We start from the raw sequence: 21,772 nt of genomic DNA, 5'->3' as shown, positions 1-21,772 counted from the left end.
GAACAAAGAAGGGGTGGGTGTGTATGTAAAAATAAAAGACCACAAGACACCTGGTTCTGAGTGCTGCTACTAGCCTATTCCTTCCAACGCCATTAATAGCATGCCAGACTTCACAGAAACAAAAGCAAGCAGCCAGGCTCTTCCTCCCTCAAACAATAAAATAGAATAGTAAAACAGAAGCAAAGACGGATTCAATTAGCCCAGGATCTTTTTTGATAAAGGTTACTCAAATAAGCCATGTACAGAAGCTCTCCGCATCTACAACATTTCTGCACCATTATTTGTAATGATATGACACCTCAGCTTGCAGAAGGTGCCACACTGGATACTAATAGCACACTTATTATTAGATTTTCTGCATGGTTACATAAGCCTGCAAAAGGGGAAAAATGTAAATGATTCAAGAAGATATTCTTCTTGTGGTTCTCATGAAGTCTTTAGTATCTGAAGATTGAAAACGATCCCTCCTGGCAAGAAACAATCAATTTTTATGCTTCATTAAAAGAGTTCTTTTAGTACTTTTAAGAAAATGCTCAAAGGCAAATCAAGCGAAGAATATATATATTTTTTTAATCTAAACATTCTGTGTTAAATTTTACTCTCAGATCTTCCAAACACTTCTTCTAAAATAAAACTAATCTATGCATGCAACTTTGTGTTTATTTCTTCCTCGTAATCTAACTATGATCTGAGGACATTTCACCCTGTCTAAACGCAGCTGCATGAGCAGGCACAAATTTCAAAGAAGGACACAATAAGGGCAAAAGCAAGGGAGGTATGCACATTCTCTGGTGACACTGAGGCAAGAAGACTTACAAGACAAGCTTGTAAGTCAGCGTCAGCCCAGCCAGAACACCTTACCCGTGTCAATTCACCAGCAATAGGTGCTCAAGAACCTGCTGCGTGACCATGACCACATCTCTTCCGTTATTCAGAAATGCACAGGCCGTAGCTATGATCTTTTAATCACATGATGACTGTATAATCCCCAGAGGACCTTCTCCCTGAAATCAATCAGTGGCACACACTCATCCCCAAAGTCCACTTCCGCACCCGCTGGATCCAAGCCTGCTGACCTCCCTCTGGAAATACTGTCTAACATGACACACACCCAAAGGAATGGCGGGCTAAGCCACCGCCATTAACCAAATTTATCCAGTGTGAGTTTACAGGTCACTTAACTGTATCATAACACTGCACACAGGATCCTACAAAGCAACAGATGCAGGAAGGGTTTACTACACACTGCAGCATCTGTCCTTACCTATCAATGGGTAGAACGCTAATTTAAGTGTCATGTTGTCTCGAACTTCACTGTTGTGCAAATGGCATATAAATGCTGCTGTTATTTGGTGCCCGGGGTTTGCTCGCAGCTTAGAAAAGTGAGATAAATCTAACACAAATTCAGAGGGCAGGAATCACTACTCTTCTCCCTTTTAACATAAATGACGCCTAGCAAACTTACATTTTGGAGGACCCAGCGCTCTTGCCTTCATACATATGGAACAGTCTCCCAGCCCAGGGCCCTCTGGCAGCAGAAGAGAACCAGGTGGACATCACCAACACAGCAGAATGTTCTGCCATTGCACTGCCAGGTCATCTAACCCACCTCTAGATCACTATAACTGCACGACAGCTGACCCACTTTATCTCTGGTAAACATATTACTTCCATAACTCATATGCAAATACATATACTGCCTTCTGACACACCCATTGAATTGCCCACATTGAGGTAGTTTTAGGGTACTGTATGACTGTACCCTCATTTACTGAAAAAAAAAAATTAGCATTTTTTTTAAAAAATCAACTATTGCAAAATTGCTAAGCCTCTGCAGAGTAAACTGTGGCAAGGATTTTTTAGATCCTCCATCCAGGTCATGGTACAGGACGCCAAATTCAACCTGGTTCCTTCACCTGAACTACAGCTGGAAGGAACTATGTTCTACCCCTAGGTCACACCCCTGATAGATGATTCACGCTACCAAAGCAAAGCCAGGATGCAAAAGGGTACTGATAAGAAGCAACTGGTACCTTCTGGAGAAGCACATGTGCTTTTTTTTTAGCCCTCAAAGACCAGAAGTTGGGAGTTTCTACCTCATGACCTCAATTTGCAAGATGCAAAATGATTTTGGGTACTGTAGGTCCTTGAATCCCCTCCAGAACTTCTCTGACTCTGTGAATACACCATTTTCAAGAGGGCCTTTTCTGTCCCGCACTGTTCGTGAAGGGTTTACTGTAACAATGATAAGTAGCTCTGCACAAGCACTAGAGTTCAGTTCACAAGCAGCATCACCTCATCGCAGAAAATGGACTTTGTGTGAACCAGTATTTTGACCTTGTATTCTTAAGTTAGGCTTCTAAATCCATTTTTAGGACCCTAAAAAAATTCTTGATCTTTAGATGAGCTGAGCAGCTGCATCTCTGTGTTACTTACACTGAAGACACAGTTCAGCACCTTGTAGTATCAGACCAGCTTTATTTAGGTCTCTAGCTTTAGTCACCGGCAGAAGAGCAAAGTCAAGTGAGATTCCTATTCTTTTCAAAGTGTCATTCTTTTTATACATGCAAGTGATAAAGCCGCCTGTATTAGTGAACACAAAACCCCAAACAGTGTACTTGGAGCCACTTGTACCACCGACATCCCACGTCTAAGTAATTCCATTCAAATGTAAATGAGACACATTGCAATTTCAGGATTATTTACTACATTTGTTTAGTACAATCACCTTGCAAGAAGTCTTTAAGCGCTCTATTTGCAAAGAGCTGCAAAAATTGCCCCTAGGAATGTGGATACAATGTGTCGCATTTAATTTTTTTGGAAACACAGAAAAATCTGAATAGAAAAACAACAAAAAAAAAGCCCCAGAAAAACCTGCTCAGAAACCTGGAGAGGTATAAGACACGTTTGAAAATGCAGCTCTCAAAACAGAAAGAAAAATGCTTGCTTGCTCTTCACGCAGGTGGAAGTTACCTGCATTCACGGGGGCATAGGAAGCAAAGCAAGATAAAAAAGGACTAATCTGAAATGTCTTGACTAACTTAATATACCTAGATTGAATTTGTAGGCAGGTTATTATATTAATTATTTACAGTCTTGGCTTAAGAGGATGTAGATTTTTGTGTGTATGCACATTTGGATTTTTTTATACATTTAGAACTGCTGATATAAAGAGTTTTGTTCTTTCCCTCAGAAGAAACGATCTGATTCTGCCTTCATTTACACTGATCTAACTCTTAAATCCAACAGTTGCATTGCTGTACAATTACTATTATCAAGGGGAAGAACATTCTAAAATTATCCCTTCGGCAGAGAGCACGAAGCCTGAAACTCTCAGTGCTTTCAACACCATTTTATCGGGGCTGTGATCTCGGCACGGCTGGTAACGCAGCCAGCCGAAGCCATGAAAGGGAGCTTTGTGCCCAGCTACACACCAGGCCATGTAACACTTCCAGCTTTTTGACTGGCCGACGGGGATGTTGCTCTTAGTAACACGGCAAGATTGATTAGGTACAATAAAGAAAAAAAAGGAAAAAAAAAAGAGGCGTTTAGAAAGACAGCAGTGGAATAAAGTTCCTCCTCTATGAAAGCTGCTACAGTGCGCGCAGTCGAAAAATGCCAAGTTGTCAGAAAAAAAGCAAAGTGCTCAAATATTTCAGGTAGTAAACTAGTGAGGAGATTCAGAGATTAGTTTATAATGGGAGAAACCTCAACCCTGTCTGATCCAGAATGAATGTGTGTGATAGCTCTGGTGAACCACACACAGCCCTGCAACTTTATCTCTAGCGTATGACCCTGCGAAGGAAAACCCAACTACTCTCACTATTGTTGTGAAGTTTGCCCTCAAGACTTTATTCTGACTTCTGCTGGTACTTTGCTCCCGTCGGTGGAGGCTGGCCAGCAAAAAGAGAGAGAGATCCTACCTGGAGAGCTGCCCTCCTTCAGGAGGCTCCAGCAGACACATCCCACCAGGATGCCAGGGAGCAGGCTGCAGTGAACCTGCCCCCTCTCTGATCATCCCATGCTCCAGCTCTTCCCCTTCGGGGCTGTTCCAGGCAATCTAGGCTTAGAAACTGGCTTTTTCCCGGGAAAACAGGGGTGGAGGAGAGCAGTCCTGCTGGCCAGCTGAACACCACAGAGGCAGCTCCTTCACAGGGTGCTCCCACGGCAGAAGGAACAGGTTAGGATCAGCATTTCTGTTGTATGCTGTGCATGGGAATGTCACACTGAAAAACACTTTCTTGACTTTCCTATCATAGACCTCTGCAGGTGAGAACTGCACTCAACATCTCACCCAGATCCACACAAATCTGTAAAATTTACCCTGGCACATTACACCGTAGCACAAATTTCACCAACAAATGTGCTGGTTGAAAAAAGCCCCAAACCTATCTGCCTATCTTTTCCCAAGATGATTAAGAACAAATAGCACAGCGCTGATGTTTTACTCATCTGTCAAAGAGAATGACTCACCACGGGCAGGTGGTGAGCACCCTACACCATGACTGGGGCACAGCAGGGCTTCCTGACTCCTTTGGGCTGAGCTGACAAACAAGTAGCTGTCACTCCGCCTCTCCGTCCAAAGCACAAGCACGGCACAGTCAGTCCTGGCTTTTTCCTGGCTTCTGCCAGCTCGTCAAATCACTGCCACAGTAAGTGAGGTGAAAGATGCTGATCCTAAAGAAGTTAGGTGTCGATGATTCAGTGCTCCCTTAGCCCATGGGGAAGGCTTTTAAATGACCTCCTTCTGCACTTCATGGCTCCATGTCACATTCACGGGGTTCCAATTACGTTGTGGACTGAGTAACCCCTCTTTGCTCCTTGGACTTTCCCCCTTCATCAGTATTCCTAATCCATGTGCCTGTTTCTTAGCATTTATATAGCTAACCACCAATACATACTCAAATACGTATACACAAAGAAATGCAGATCAAACCAGCTTTACTGCAAGTCCCCGCAGAGACAAGCCCAGCCAGTCTCTCCCAGTGCTATAAAGTTTGCAGAATCGCTTTAAATATCTCTCTCTTCTTCAGAACACAGATTGGCTCGGCGAGGTGGTATATACACATTACTCTGTATACTGTGTATGTGTGAACATATGTTTGATAGCTAGATCGCTCTATTCCGATACATAAAACTGCGTATACACTTGTTCTTTTAAAACCTCGCTGCTGCTGCTGCCTTTAGCAGAGGTTCCCTCCAGGAATTTCACTCCCCTCTGCCCCTTTGGCTCCCCGGGAAGGTTTTCCTCCAGCCATCAGCAGGACTCTGCAGCTGGCTCCCCAGCAGAGCAACGATGCTGAGAGCATCAGCCAGAGGGGGCTGCGAGAGTGTGTTGTGAGATGCAACCGCCTGGAAGGGCTGAGCCTGCCGACTGTGCTAGAGGCTTTTCTCGCTTGCGTAAATCATTTCTTGAAATAATAACGCTTAAAATAGTTCAGCAAGTCTCCAGGTTTCTCACTTTTCTATGCATCTAGGATTAAGCAGCCAGGATTGAACGCATACATCTGCACGCCGGCCGGCTATTAGTTAGTGCCAGATACCTGTGTCTCAGACGGTATGGAAAATGCAGCCAGATTCTGATGCCACCGAACTCACAGAGATGGTGCTGTGCCTTTGTTTGCAAAGCCACCATCACCTCCCGGTTGCCGGTGCCGTCTCTGTCGTCCAGCGTTTTCTTATCCAGCTAGATGTTAACAGTAAAGAAAGGGGCCAGACTTCTTGGGATAATGCATTTGACAGTGATAAAAATGTTTCCATGGAGCTTTACAGCAAAACAAAAATTGCTGCCCTTTATCTGATGTGCACACATTTCATACTTGCAATATGTCTAAAGTGATTTTATGACTAAATCCTGGGAAAAATGCAAAGAATGCTTGGCTAGAAGCATACTTTTCCAGTAAAAACACAACATGGCTTATTAACTGCGGCACTTGGAGGAGGCTATTCAACATGAAGTGCATTTTTTTTAGCTCAAGACCGAAAACATGTGTTCGGATATACGTTTTCTTTGGCTTCAGGCATCAATTTGACTGACTACATTAGAGGGGTCTCCAAGCCCTTTTAGTGTGTGCTAGCTTCAGTACAAATGAAGTGGTATTCTATTAAACATGCCAGGGTACTGCAGCTGAAGGCAAGGTTAAAACCTCCTGACTTTTTCAGAATATATTAAGCAGAAATAATGGAAACAAAAAGCTCCATTAGGTACCTCGTTAAGATTTTTGTAGTTGCTGATCAGCAACCTTGTTATGGCAACACTTTTCAAAGTCACTGCAAGAAATGTTAATTGTGGCGATGGCAGGGTGGGGACGAGGCACAATGAACCGCGGGAGCAGTACTATTAGTGTTACCGTGAGAACAGATTATGCCATTTCCATTCTATCTTTGCATTCTGGTGGGTGTAGGGTGATGTGACTCTGAATGATGTCAGATTACCCAGCCTACATTTTTCTTGGAAAGAAGCTCCTTCCTCCACTTCTCTAGCAGGAGGGCTTGTAAATACTGCGCTTAGGAAATCTCAGCCTCATCAGACTCTGAAGCGATCCCTGCGCTATCTGGAATTTCTTTAATCGGACAACTGGGAAGGCATAAGCTTCTTGAATAGCTGGAAACACCAGAATATGCTCACTCGGGTTTGAAATGGTGAGAACTGATAACAAGAGGTGGTTTTCTGGACTAATCCCCAGGAAACAGGACCTCACTCTCCCCAGTGTGGGCTGAAATCCAGGCGATCTCAGGCACATTTGTAAGCGGGTCACAATGTCACTCCTCTTCTCTCCCATTAAAATACTAATTGTAAAAGCTTTTGTCTGTAATCTGCAGCTAACAAACCGGCAACACTGCACAAAGGGGAAGAGTGCAACTCAGTCCAACACGCCTGAAGGGTACACTATCTCCACGCCATGCAACTACGAAACAGGAAACTTCCCAAGATAGAGCTTGTCAGGAAACTCAATCAAAGGCTGGGTTTTGCTTTGAAACAGACGTGGATTTGCACCTCTCTGCTCCCCCCTCCCTTCCCTGGTCCACCACAAAAAGCCATGCAGTAGAGGGATGTACAGGGCAGTGGGGCCAGCCCAGCCCAGCAGCCAGGGCTGCCCACACAGCACTAACCCTCCTCCTGCCCCACCAGCCTGGCAGCAAGCAGCCGTCTCCCAAGATTCAATGTAAAAAGAGCCACCAAATTTTCGCCTCCTCTGCCCCTACACACACACACACACACACACACACACAGAGGCTGCAGGATGGGCAGCCAAACCATGAGGATTCCTCCATTTACGTTTGAGCCAAAGATAAAAGATTTAAAACCCCAGTCAGGAGCAAAACACGCTCCCTCCTCTCACTCCCGAGGTGCTTTTCGCAACCATTTGGATAGGTCATGCTGGCACTGGCTCCTCTCAACTGGGTGATTTTTTTTTTCCTTTCCTATCAGGAGGCTGCGGACTGTGCTCCTGGGCAAGAACAGACTGGGATAGACTTTTTTTTTATTATGCTTTTTTGTTGCACTGCCATGGCTGGGAAGGCACATCCAGTTCAGTTTATCACAATATACCAAGAGACTGTCGTTTCTCCCCACTTTGGCAGCGCATGTGAGGGTGGGCATGTTCCTTGCACTCCCCCTTATGTCTCGGGGCACAACTCCAGTAACATTTAAACCAGTATAAACCATCCAGCAACAGACCCAGGATGAAGCCCCAAAAGAAAACGAACACCAAATTCTGCTTATTTCTGCTGCTGCTGAACTCACGCAGGACAGAGCCCGGACAAATTACCAAGATCATCTCCTTGCATGCAAAAATCACTTGCAGAGCGCTGCTCTCCTCTTCATACTGCATCAAGCAAACTCCCGGTGATACTAGAAGGGGAGTGGAGATCTGCTGATGTCAGAGCTATGAGATGGTGCCTACATTAATCACACCTCCAGCTTTTTAAATGCTTAAAAAAGCCCCCTCTCAACATGAAACAAGGAACTGCACACGCCAAATTCAGAAGCATTTGTTTCTCTTCTTGAAGTAAATATAGGAACTGAATTATTCTTTTTCCTAGAGAAAAAATAAAATGCAGTGCTTTTTTTCCCTTGGGTTGAGGCAAAAAACCCCAACCGCTCCACATCTCAAACTCAGAATTTATTTACTTTTTAAAATGTCTTTCCAAGGTGCACTGAAGCTTTAAAAATTAATTCTGAAACTCATTGGAAAAAAAAAAGAAAAGTAGTAATTTTCAGGTTTGACAATTCTTCCTGCACACATACACCCTTACATAAGCACACATGTGCAAACTTTTCTATTAGGAAAGTCATGCATACAGGGAAAGAAGTCTGTCCCCAGGTGTGTACAGAAATCCCAGTCATGCTGCTGAAAGGTGGAAGAAAGGAGAGACTGACTAAAGCAGCCTTCAGTATACAGCTGTGCCAGGAAACACAGAGTAACTCCACAGCTCTTCTCACAAATCTGAATATTTAAATGTGATGGGAAAGTAAGAGTAACACCATCTCCTTTGAGGCGAGTCTGCTGGTAATTACAGATGTGTTAATGCGTGTGCGTGTAAAAGGCAAAGACTGTTTATGATACACTGAAATATGTATTTTTATTCATCACAAGACTGGTGTGCACGTTTTTCCCTCCACTGAATAATTCCACCCCTTGCGATCATCCCTCAGCTTCTTACATTTCTGCCTGCTTCTCCTATAACCTTTTGGTGCCTGCTGTTTACTCTTGAAATACAGTTACTGCTGAACCATTTATATCTCATCCAAGATGCTTGTCTCACACTTGGCACAGCTGATGAGTCCTAAAGGGACCTGCTGCCATGTGAGGCTGATTCTCTCTACACTTAGTGCCACTTCATCCGTGTCAGTGTCCCATTTACCTTTACAGTTACAACCCAGACCCGTTGATAGGCTGTCTGCAAATGTCAGGTCGAGCTCTGAGTTGGCTTTTGCTCACTTCCTCTGCCTCTTAAATCTGCGAGGGAATCTCTACGAGAATATTCTGCTGACCCACTGCAATTTTTCCGGTGCTTCTTAATCTTTGTATGTTTACCCCAATGTGCAAAACAGCATGTTGCACACTACAGTTTGTTAGCAAAACATAGGCAACTTCTCTCCAAGCATCCTCCTCGCTCCTTTATTCCTCTCTATTCTGAGCAACTTTCAGCTGAGAACGATGTCAGACTGACAGCCCTGGAGACCAGGGTATTTCAGGGAGAGGAGCCAAGCACAACTCCCTTCCTCTATCAAAAGCTAAAGGCAAGCTCTCTGTCCTCTTTGGTGTACTGTAAGAAACTGCATCCTCTTTCAGTCTGCCTTAGTCACTGAAAAGCCCCTGTTCACCAAACTGATGTGCTGGGCAGGTATAAGATCAAACCTGCCCACAAAAATCCCTTTGAAGGACCAGGATGAAACTCCCTGACCAAGAGGGATGAGTTATCCTGGTGAAGGGGTTGCTCTCCATGGCCACACAGTCCCATACCTCTGCAGACAAGAAGGACCAGGATGAAACTCCCTGACCAAGAGGGATGAGTTATCCTGGTTGAAGGGGTTGCTCTCCACGGCCATACAGTCCCATACCTCTACAGACAGCAGAGGCAGACCCAGGCAATGTGCCTGCAACAGGAAGGCTTCGGCAGCTTCACAGCGAGCCTGGAAATACAATATCCTGTGCTGCTGGCCAGGGCCAGGGGGACCTTTCCCAGCTGTCAGTCCAAGCAGCTACACCAGCAGAAGGCCCCTGGTTGAATTGTGCCTGACAGCCAAGATGCCCAGGTGAGAGCAAGCACTTCACTTCTCACGCCCCCTCCAGGGGGCAAGACCCTGCATTTAGCCTTCAAAGGGGGAAAAGAAAAGCAAACCAGGATTCTTGACCTTCCAGTCCTGCTGTCAGCAGTGCTGTATGCCAAAATCCTTGTCTGATTCCTTAGGGAGAAAAAGGTGGCACTAAAGGAGCAAGAAGAGCTTCTGGGGAAGCTACCCCCAGAAACCCTCCAAAACCACTCTCACCAGTTAAATGGATTTTTCCACCTGAGAAACTAGTTACACTGAGGAAACAAAAGCATAGCCATACCCTAAAACATTCACTTGTTCAGAGATGAACAGGCTGGCTTCTGAAGAGAAAGTTAATCTTGTGACACAGAAATGTGCACCGTGCCCTCTGCAATGGCTGCTGAGGAAGGCAGCACTGCAGTTGATTCATTAGGTTAAAATTAGTTCACCAAAGGATGGGGGAGACATGCATTTCATAGATTATTCTTTTGAGATCTAACTGTAATGACAGACAAGACCATTTAAAAACTATCTCAGAATCTGAGCCTAGCAGGACTACTTACAAAAAAGCTCCACATAATTCAAGGAGGATCATATTTTCTGTTGAATTCTACAGGACTTAGCAGAAACACAGCTCCTGTTTCTATTCTTCTTTACCACTGCTTCAATTCAGCTGCTTCTTGACTGTACTATTCATTTGAAAAGCAAATAAAAGGCAAAGAACACTTCACAAACATGGCCGAAAAAAAGTCGATACTTTCCTCCAAGATCTGGAACATGGGCTTTCATTCAAAAGGTTCCCAATCATTTTTGAATTATATTTGTTTTCTACAACATACACTTAGGAAGATACAATGCTCTCTGAGAGATGACCCCGACTGCTCCTTTGAAACAGGCTTACAAACAATGAAAACAACAAAAGCACATTAACAAGCAGAAGCACAGTTCATTATTTGCAGGCATTACTCAGTGTTGATAAATGCTGATAAAAAAAAAAATATGCGTAAATGAGGCAACCAAAGCCCAGTGTATTACTAAGTGACAAAATAAATCTTTAAAACCTTGATTTTCAGGCCCAACCCTATTTTTGGGATGTTGAAAGCAGCCAACCAGCCAGTAGCAGACTAAGATGCGCATGATGACCAACCACTACATTGGTTCACCAACATCCATCACACAAATTGATTAAATATAGTCTGCATCAGTCATTTAATATAGGAGAAATAAAGCCATTGTAATAGAATATAGTTTGCAGGATCGATACTTCCTGCTAAGGAAATAAATGTTTTGACAACACCTTGACATATACTTCTCTCTAGTACCCCATCCGTGTTCTGGCACTTAGGTGGCAGCGGGAAATCGTTAACCTTGCTTTTCAGAGACTCTGAAAACTGTACAAAACCCAGCTGCGACACCTAAGCCTGTATGAAGCCAGACAAATCCTCTTCCCCACTCAGAGGGCTCTTGGAAAGACAAAGCACAGTACTGAAACACCAGGCAGCTATAGGTGCAGGATGCTGCAAGCCTGGTCCACACACCGCAGCCGAGCTCTGCACTGGGTATATCATGTGGGATTATGTGCCTGCTCCTCTACCTACTCAAAAAGCATCTGAGGATGCAAACCCCACAAGCTTCAGGTGAACAGCTGTCCCAGCAGCTGACTTTTCTTTCTAAAATTTCATAGCATGGACCTGACCTGAAGGAAGTGAAAAGAGGGAGACGATAGCTTTAGCTCCTTAGTTTATCCATGGAGCAGCAAGGAGAGTAGAGCATCAGGAATCCACAGCAGTGTGGCAGGGGAAGGTAAACATTCCCTTTCCATGCCATTCTTTGGAAGAGAACCTAGCAGCAAGGTAAAACTGCAGTGGACATTGTGCCATGAACATAAGTTACATAAAAAGCCCTATAGGCCTATTACAGCACCCCTGTATATTTTCAACTTACACGTTTGTAGCTTTCTAGCCATGCACCGGAAAATTAGCTTTATGTCCAAAAAAAAAAAACAACAACCCACTCCAAAAACCAGACGTAACTGTGGAGACCAAGCCCCTACACAAAAAGTAGAATTTCAGAGCTGATGACTTGCTTGGATACAGCAGAAATGTGAATGAGTAAAACAGGCCTGTTCTGCTCAGTCATTCTCACTTGTAATGGCTGTACGCAGCTTGCCAACAGCTCTTCCTCAGCCTTCCAGAACAGCCCGAAGAGCCTGTTCCAAGTGAAGTATAAAAAAGTTTGTCACTAGGTAGTTTTACAGTTAGGCAACTTCTGCTCTCTCTAGTGTTGGGTTTGGGTTTTTTTGCCTTTTTTTTTTTTTTTTTTTTTTTTAACATGTATTCCCCGAAGATTAAAACCCAACCCCAAATTTCCCCGAAGAAAAGGAAAACACACCCAGCCTTCTTTTTCCTTGCTTGAAATTATGCAAGAGTTTTTTTTCCCTTCTTAATTTTCCCTTCAAGCCCAAGGATGAGGAACCCACCCCTGGCGGGAGGTCTCTGCACCAGCCCCCTCTGCCCCCCCCAGTCCCACAGGCAGATAAAAAAAGCCAAACTCCTTTTTTTGGTTTGTTTTTTTTTTTTTTTTTTTTTTTTTTTTTTTTCATTTAACATGTACAACAAGCAGAGACAGATACAGAGCAGAAAGCTGAACAGAGAGGGATTTTTGTTTTTCCGCAAGGAAATCCCTAGTCAAATATAAAAGCACTCTCAGAAATCTCCATGCGATTCCCAGCCATTGTTAATGGTGGCACCACCCACAGATAATGCAGTGAGGAGGGAGGGACACCTGAAAGGTGAGATGCTCAAACCCCTCCCCTACGTAGGGTCTCTCCTGTGCCATATTTGGGGAGCTCTGCCTTTCTTTGGTCTAGTTCAAATGGCTCGAGCAATGTGGCTTCCACCCCTTCCCTCCAGGGACTACTACAGTCTAACAGATCTTACAAGCTGGAAATCTTTCTGGATTTCAGCCTACATTTTCTGCGCTGAATCTTATCCCATTACTCCTAGTCATACTGCTTGGACCACCCAAATTAACTCTTTTCCAAATTTGCATATTTATACCCCTTGAGTGCAGGACTGGTTGTTTTAACATTGTCCTCTTCCTTCACCCTCTCTTTCACTCAGAAACTATACGTATTTAATTCTTAAACTTTCTTCTCTCCTCTAGTCCATTAATCACCTTTGTTGCAGCTGTCTGAATTCCCTACAATTTGCCAAAGTCTTTCTGGTAATGAAAGACCCACGCACACATGAACTTTGTATCTCCTAAAGCTCTGTCTGATAAAAGACACGGACTAATACACACGCACACACAAACACACCAGACGTCTTCCAAATTTATTCTTTTTATAGAAAGAGCTTAGCCTCTTTCAGGCAGGAAGCTAAAGGCATTTGTCTTTTTAAGTCCCCTAACAGAGGTGGAAAAGTAACATACTGTACTTTTTTTCAGATAACAAACTGCCTGACTCCCAATTGCTGTCCATGATTGCTCATTCTGTCTTGCAAAAGCAGTGTATTTATCGATGCCTTCCTCTTACAGTTCTTTAAGGAAGCTCACATGGAGACTTCATGTTCTGGTTTTCAGAAGTTGTTTGACTTGCCTTCAGAAACGGTTCAGCAAGTACGTAACAGTACCCTATAACCTTCCTTCACCCTCTCCTTTGCCTCCTTTTTGCTATAAAAGCTGATCAGGGAGACAGGTCGCAGATATGAACAGGGAAACCCAACTCAACATTCCCCTTCCTTAGCATTTTAGAACTTCAGGTTGCTGCTGAACAACAAAATAATGCAGAAAATGGAAAGTCCCCTTCGGACTCCAGAGCAAAACCTCTGCCACCTTTAAGTGGAACTACATCTTTGCTCTGCCAGAGACAATGGGCTGATCCCGGCCAAGTGTATTGCTGATCTCTGGGCAGCTGCTACCTTCTCCCAGAATGGGCTTTTATATAGAACATATACTTTAACACGTTTAAACCTGAATACTTTAAAGTTTATTCAGTAACTACCAACTACTGTGGAAGATTAACTTCCTAGCTATAGTTTGGGGTCAGATATATAATAAAGACCTTGATTTTGCAGACAGACAAATGTATGTGACTTCAAGTTCTACTGCACTGCAACAAGAATAGGACAAAATGGGAGAAAAGAGCACATATCACATCCCAATGCACTTTAAACTGCCCATTCATTCACTGCAAGGCAGGGCAGAAGGAGAAATGCCCTTGCAGGCTGATGCCACTTACCCCTAAGCAAGTCTTCTGCTCTGGCAAGGCAACTGTGAGTATCTAGCATTAGAAGTTATTTTATTCCTTGCACATATATAGGGCATTTTCATAGCAACAGAGTTGGGGGGCGAGGAAGCATGCTCAAATAGCCACTGAAAACCTTAGTATTGATTTCCCTTTCCTAGTCCGTTTGTATGCTTACACTATCCAACGCACATTCTTATTCAGAAGTGAAAGAAGTCACCCAGAAGTCTTCCTCACTTGCTCGCTTCATACCAACAAAACATGTACATGCAAATACCCTGAGCATGAAGAGAAACTCTTAAAGTCATTATAACATTATTTGTACCCTGAAGCGAGTCATAATTTGTATGCATTCTGCCAAGTACTTTCTGTCAAAGCTAAAGTAATTATTAGGAAGTATGAAAGCAGGTGTCACTTCTGGCAAGTTGTAAGATGGCTTTATATTCTCAGTTGCAATGGGATAAAAATGATCCATAAAAAGAGCATAGCAGGCTATTACTTTACATCCAGTATATATGTGAAACATAACAGTTGCTGCCTGTACTTTTTTTTTCCCCCTCTTTGGTATTTTAATTACAGATTCAAACTCCTAAAAGACAAAACCTAAAAATATGTGCAAAATCAATCCCATTTTGCATAATTTCTATTTAGTTTCATAACCAACTGTCAAGCCATCTGACCCTCATTTGCATGTGCTATAAGGCAGGCAGCCGAGCTCGCTTCCACCGCAGTGAGACACATACTCTGTCCCTGCTCACTCCCACGTAGAAACCTCCGGCTTCTCGGATGAATCTCTGCTACAGCACTTCAGGACAGAGGGGACAGTGATTGTTGTGATTACAGGGCTAGAACTTTTCCAACTTGGCTGCCTGAATTTAAATGCTGAACTCCATCTTTAGGCATCTGAATAAGCTGCTAGTGTTTCAAAGGTGCTGGGCACCCAGCATCTCCTATTTGTTTCTGTCAAACTTGCCAAAAAGAACATCTGCTTTTAATTAATTCACAGAGAGCTGCAGGTACGCAGGATCTTTGAAAGCCATCCCACTTACTTCAGCCCCTAAATATAAATCCAGGTGCCTACCTCTAGGCAGTCAACTTTTAAAATGTTGAAAAAGAAAAAATAGCATTATTAAATAAATATATATATATATAGTAAAAACACTTGCAGATATACCCAAGGCCTTTGGATTCTTGTTCCATACTTGACATATGACGTGATGTAAAAGAAAGCAGAGCTGATTTTGTCAGAAAGTAGCATTTCATGCTGTAACTGGAGTATGTACATTGCCAATAATTAACATAATTATAATAAGGTAAGGCATTCAGGGAAACTTACTACAAAAGTTGCTCCTCTTCCTTGGATAAACAACCAAGCAAACCAACCCCCAAAAGTGGTTGTATTTATGCTAAGAGTTTAGGGAAATTGCAAATTTACTAGTGTGTTTATTATGCAAGTTTATTTTATTTTTCTTTCATTCAGCCAGACACCCACATTCTTGACAGTGTAGAACTTGAAAAGATATTTTTTTTTTGTATTTAAAAACTGCAAACGGAAGAAAAATACAGGCTACCACCTGCCTCTGCAAATCTTTCGTGTGTGCATTTGTGCTTCTGAGCACGATGCAACTGACTACCCTGTAAAGAATAACACTCAAACACAGCAGCAGTATTTCACCCTACGATAAGGCACTGACTCCAAGGGCAACATTACAACGCACATTTGCCTGTACCTAAAGTGCTGTCCCACATCAGGGACCAGGGATGCCATGCTGCAAGATCAGGGATGTTCTCACAGGGCTGACCAGAGAAGCTCCTGGCTCTGGAAAGGAACGTTGCCTGCTGGAGTCAACGGAGAGATTCACTGGGCTGGGGCTGCCCAATACCTAAGAGGGACTTAGCAGGTGCACACATGTATGTGCCGATGTTGCAAGCGTGCAGGATCATGCTCATGCTTTGGATTAAAAAAATTTGCACAAAACAGGCCTACAGTACACACACAACACACCGCTAGTTTGTACCTAAGTAGGGGGAAAAGGCTGGTATTGCCACACCTGAATCTAAATAGTTTCAAGCACTGTACTAGGCTCCAACTGAGCCACCAGAGGCACAAAAACCTCAGAACAAGGCAAAAAAGAAATCATTATTAGTTATTCTTACTCTTTTCTAAACAAACAAAGCCTCAGACACCAAGCAGGCCAAATCTCTAGGAAAGAGAAGAGGAAGGGAGGGGAAGGGGAATGGGAAGAGGAAAGAGTCAAGCCTCGGGAAATCCAGAAATATATTTATGGGAGTTCTACATAAGGCTTGTGTAACAGCAAAGGATAGGACAGTCCTCCACAAAGGTCTGGTTTCCCCCAGGACCAGAACCAGGAGGGCAGGACGCTGCCCTGCCTGCAGCATCCCGAAGCAGCTATGGTTTGCTTCATCAAGGGTACTGTTACCCTTGCTGTCAGTACAAAACTTCTCCTACCACTGGCACTGCTGCCACAGTGACTACGTGGGCCATCACTTCCCCACCACACTGCATCCCTAGAGCCAGTGTGAGAGCTCTGCACAGCCTGGGCAGCACTGGAGGACTTGTCCCATCGATCTTTGTTTGCAAATGCTGTGTCTCAGCTCTCATGCACAGCCTGAGACCACCACCACCTCCTTGCCCACACGAGCCCCAGCAGGCTGCAACCCAGCTCGCTCTGCGGCCGTGCCGAGGCAGGCGAATCCCCACACCTGCTCCGGCACCACGTTGAAAATGGGTTTTTAATCTTTGCAAACAGGCAAGCTGGTTCTCCCCACCCATTAGCAGCAGCCACATCTTGCTGCCACTCGCACCAAGGGAGGGAAAAAATCAAAGGAAGGCTGGAGAGCAGCCACCTACCTGCACCCTGCTCCCACCACGGCTCCCCCCCACTCCAGGAGCTGGCCAGAAATGAAAACACTATTTGTTTTTCTTTGACATTCTCAAACTGAAAAAAAAAAAAAAAAGCAAAAAAAAAAGCAGTGGAGCAATAGGAAGAAGCAGGGAAGGCTGTTGCATATTTTTGTTCATAAATTATGCTTGGGAGAGGCATTAGGCACAACAAGCCAGTGCTCATCGAAGCAGGTTTCTGCTGTGTGTCAGAACACTGCACTACTCTTCATTCGGAGCTTTAACTGGACACTGGCAGGAGATGGGTCTCTGCTGCTTCTCCTCTCCACCCTCATTCCATTTTCATCAAAACATTCTCCTTGCACTGCTTTGGTTATGTCTTGGAAGGGGAAATATGCTTTTCTAGTGCACAGGACAGTACGATACTTGAGGACTTCACAGGAAAGCCTTTACCCAAAACAAATGCGCTTCTGGTAAGAAACTTCTCTGCTGAATGCTTGGATGAAGCACACGAGACCAAGTGTGTGTATACCTCCTCAGCCCTATGTCAGAGAGAAAACACGGTGGCAGAGGGACGTGCTAATGCAAATCCCTGTGCTCTGGGTCTTGGGGAGCAGGTGACCACAAGCTCAGAGAGGCGGTTCCTGGCACTGGCCTCCTAAGACCAGTAATTTTGTCTGGGGGGCAGCAGGACTCCAAAAAAGTCTTGGACATTATCCCAGAATGGTTTCCCTGATGAAAAGTCTGCACACCACGTGAGGAAACCAGCAAACATTTCTACAAGCATCCCACTAACAGTCTATTACCAGGAGGATGTGTCACTCCAGGGAGACTGGGATGATGGTGAAAGCCCTGATACATGTGGCTGGACCGTGCCATTTCAAAGCGAGGAGACATCACTTGGGTTTGATTTACTTTAGGGAAAGTGGTCTGGGATGGAAACAGGGCTGCATTTCGTAGGTGGAGCAGCAGCAAGCCTTTAGGGAGAAGCACTGCTACCTGCAACTGAAATAAACCCAGCTATAAGATAAGCCTAAACACCTTGAAAGCCTTGACACCTAAAGCACAGACACCTAAGTGCTCTCTTCTGGGTGCCTCTGCAAGCGCTGCTGCCCCGGCTTTTCACCCCACAGGCTTGTGTTGCACAGCCCCACAAACAAAACGTGTGTTCTGTGCTACTGTATCCTGTCGCCCAGGGACAGCCGCGAGAAACACCCTGTTTGCAGGGAGAGCGAGGAGCATCACCCCTCTTCCCCCTGGTGCCAAGAGGAAACAGCAGAGAGCTGCTGACAGAACAAGGACATCGCCCTCGCCCCGGGTATTCCCAAGGGTGCATGTGAAAAATCACAGGCGCGACCCTATTTTCCCCGCACCCTTACTACCCCAAAAACACTCTGAGCAGCCACTTTGAAGGGGCTAATCCACCCACTGCAGTATTTCTGGTAATGACTCACAAAATCCCACACAATTCTGATACCATTTTCTTGATAAAACCAGCTGCCAAAACGAAACTATACATTTGGTGGTTGAAAAAAAAAAAAAAAAAACAGTGGAAAAAAAAAAAAAGGCAGCGCGGTGGAACACGAAACCGAGAGTCAGCGTGCGGTGCGAGAACAAAGCTGAGGGCTGAGCACAGCCCCTCTGCAGACAGGGGTTTGAAAGCCGGGCTCTGCAGCCTCTGCCACCAAGAATTTGCCTCCTTGTATGTTGCGACTTACACAGATGTTCGCCTAATTTCTTGCATATGGACAGCAAAAGGAGCATTCATTTCAAGAATGACGTGATTGTCTGAGTGGTAAGGGTAAGAAGGGAAAACTTTCAACACGTATCCAATGATACAGCTAAATGAGAAGCCAAACTGTTCCCAAATGCGCTCAAAGGGCTTCTCATGAAGTCAATGACAAAATTCAGTCGAGATTTCATAGCGCTCTTTCTTTCTCTCATTTAAAAACCCAAATTAAATTACGCTCAAGCATCTTACAATGAGATTCAGGAGCACAAAACATATCAGGACATCACAGTGTTCAGTCACCACATTTACTAAACTTGCTCTGAAAAAATGTTTTGACTATTTATAGACAAGCCAAGGGGGTAAAAAAATGAAGATGCTTGCTGGGCTTTTTCTTTTCTTTCTTTTTTTTTTTTTTTTTTTTTTTTTTTTGGCAGACTTCACTTGAAAGCAGCCAAACTCCCTTCTGTTTCTCTGAGGCAAAGAAACAGAGCACTGGGTGTGCTGAGGTCACAGGAAGAGAGTACTTACGCTTGTGCTTAAATTTGGGACAGAGCTGTACGAGGTGCTTTGTTCTAATCATAGGGAACTCCTGCTAATGCCTTGCCTTATGGAGAGATGCTGCTTACTTGCTGCCTTATGGAGAGATGCTGCTTACTTGCTGCCTTAGGGAGAGATGCTTCACTCGGGCTGCTCTTGAGCATCCCTTGCAGGGCTTCAATCCAAAGCCTACTGCAGGTTAGCGGTGGACATTTCACTCGCTACCAGGGATGTAGGATCACAGCATGGGGAATGAAAACACCCAGCACTTCTTTCCAGGACCCGGCAGGTTGGAGCTGTCACACAGCACCAGTGAACTGGGAAGGAATGCTGGAGCAAATTCACCCTTGTGACAAGTAAGGCATATACAGAAATTTTTATTTGATCCGTTTTCACAGCAGAAAAGGTAACAAATCTGTGTTCAAATAGCTGGCTGGAGAGAACATGCAGCATGGGAAGGCCAATGCCAAAAAAATCCAATTAATTTGATTTATTTTTATTTGATTTTTTTCAATTCAATATACTGAATGAATTCCTGAAATGAAACAAAACTTATATATGGAAAAAAAGTGGTATTTTCCAGCAACACTTAAAAAGCATACCCGTCTGTCCAAAATAAAACTGACTGCAAATGGCTCTGAGAGTGCGTTTACATGTCGTTCTCCCTATAATAGCATTATTATCACCAAAAACCTCAATTATGCTCCCACCTTCCTTCTCAGCTGGGCAAAACAACAGGTTTTAAGAGCTGCCACTGGTTCAGTGAACAAAAAGGCTGTGAAACTGCACTGTCAGCTGCTTGTAACACATCGCCCTCCCATGTATATTGCTCTAATGATCTGAGCACCCAGAGTGCAAGAGCTCTCTGTCACCTCCTCGTCCTGACGCTTTCTAAACCAAAGAGTAAAACCAAAAAAAGTAAGACAGCAGAAGGGAGTCACTTCGGAAAGTTGAGCAGCACCAAACAAAACCCGCTAACCTTCTTTTGGCAAGGTGGAAGATTTGTATAACACTTTTTCCTCCTACTAAATGTATTTACTCTTAAAAATCGATTTCCTCTGTCACTATTTATTGCTGCACGTTGTTCAGTGGTTCTGAGAAACTGCATGGAAAATCACGTTATGCTTGTTAAATTGACCCTACAGGGCCATACCACCAGTGTGTACATCATCCCAAGAGGCAAGCCTGCCAAAGTCATGCTGTGCATATCATCACTAAACCCAAGACAAAATGCAAATTCGGCTGTATCATAGCTGATTTGCATAGCTTTCCATTGGTTTCATACAACCTTTTTACAAAATGCCAATTTACTTCACTTTCCTACAGCTTATTACCAGTGTGAGGTACTTAGAGCTTTTATGCAAGGCAGATTTAGTAGTTAAAACATTAAAAGACATAATTAAATGCTCTTTGGAAATAGAACACAGCCTTCAACATGATGACATAAGGTACAGGACTTTGCCTGGGACACAGAAATGTTAATGTCCCTTTGGAAAGGTGCAGACCTCTCTCCCACATGCCAAGAGCTGCACAGCTTTTTCTGTTTTTTTATCTGATCTGCAAAAGCAGAAATATTTGCTTGCAAACTATGAAGGGCCTGAATCCAGTTACTGAGTACACATTTCACTCACATTGATATCAGAATGGATGGCTGCCAGTTTAGTGTCTTGGCTGGCGTTCAAACACGCTGATTGCTGAGCCTCCTCTGATTCGGAGTTCATGATTTAAAAAAAAAGGAAAAAATAATAATCCCTCAACATGAAACCAAAAACCCTCCACAAACATTTCTGAGACGCTACTGGGCTGATTTTCCCCCCTCCCCTCTTTTGTAAGCTCAGTCTCTGGAAGCGAACACGTACAAGTAGCACACTCTGTCAAGACAAGCAGCTAGGGAGTTTGGACTTTTATCTCCAAAGCTACGATACAACGAACATTACATCTTTCCTAGCCAAGCAATTTTCACACGTGTACCAGGGGCCAGCCCTCATTCAAGTCAGCAACAGAGGAAAAGATCTGTTTACACTTCCATATCTTAACTTGAAAAAAAAAAAAAAGAAGAAAAAAAAAGAGAAATAAAAACCTGAAATGCTCTGAGACTTAAGCCACAGCCGGGTAGCAGGGAATGGAAAGGCTGCTTGCCTTATACAAACCTCTTTTTTTCCTTATTTTTTCTCACTACTAACTATAAAAATGCACCAGATTAAAAGACAAGCCAAGAGCTCCTTCAAGCCCCCCTGAAGTCCCCAACACCTCATCTCTGAGCACGTTACTTGCGGCGGCTGGCACGCTGTGCGAGCCCTGCTCTCTCTGGCACGGCAGCAGACGCTGTAGATCAGACCACTTAGACATTTCAATTGAACTTGACAGGTGTTGGTTAATAGGCTCTACAATACGTTTGGGAAGAGATGCCTGGAATTGTAAAATGGTTTATTACGACAGTTTAATAAGCCCGGTGGAGAAGACAGTTCACTGCATTATTTTCTAAGACTGTAAATGGAAGTGACCAAAATCTGAACTGTTTGGCAATACACATATAAGCTATAACTAACTCAATTAACAGCACATGCATTCATATAGTATCTTTCCGACTGGCAGACAACTGGATCTGATCCTCCCAGTCGGCCTGGGAACCTC

The 21,772-nt window shown here is 44.0% G+C and overlaps 1 protein-coding gene across 3 annotated transcripts in view; it reads right to left on the bottom strand.

Moving 5' to 3' along the window:
- Positions 1-21,772, bottom strand: part of ATXN1 (ataxin 1) — a 221,720-nt gene that overhangs the window by 42,981 nt on the left and 156,967 nt on the right. The gene's annotated exons all lie outside the window — the stretch shown is intronic.

This window comes from Calidris pugnax, unplaced genomic scaffold, assembly GCF_001431845.1.
Source record: "Calidris pugnax isolate Ruff unplaced genomic scaffold, ASM143184v1 scaffold8, whole genome shotgun sequence".
Lineage (NCBI taxonomy): Eukaryota > Metazoa > Chordata > Aves > Charadriiformes > Scolopacidae > Calidris > Calidris pugnax.
Note: the sequence above shows the minus strand (reverse complement) of the source record. Positions and strands in the feature narration are given on the sequence as shown.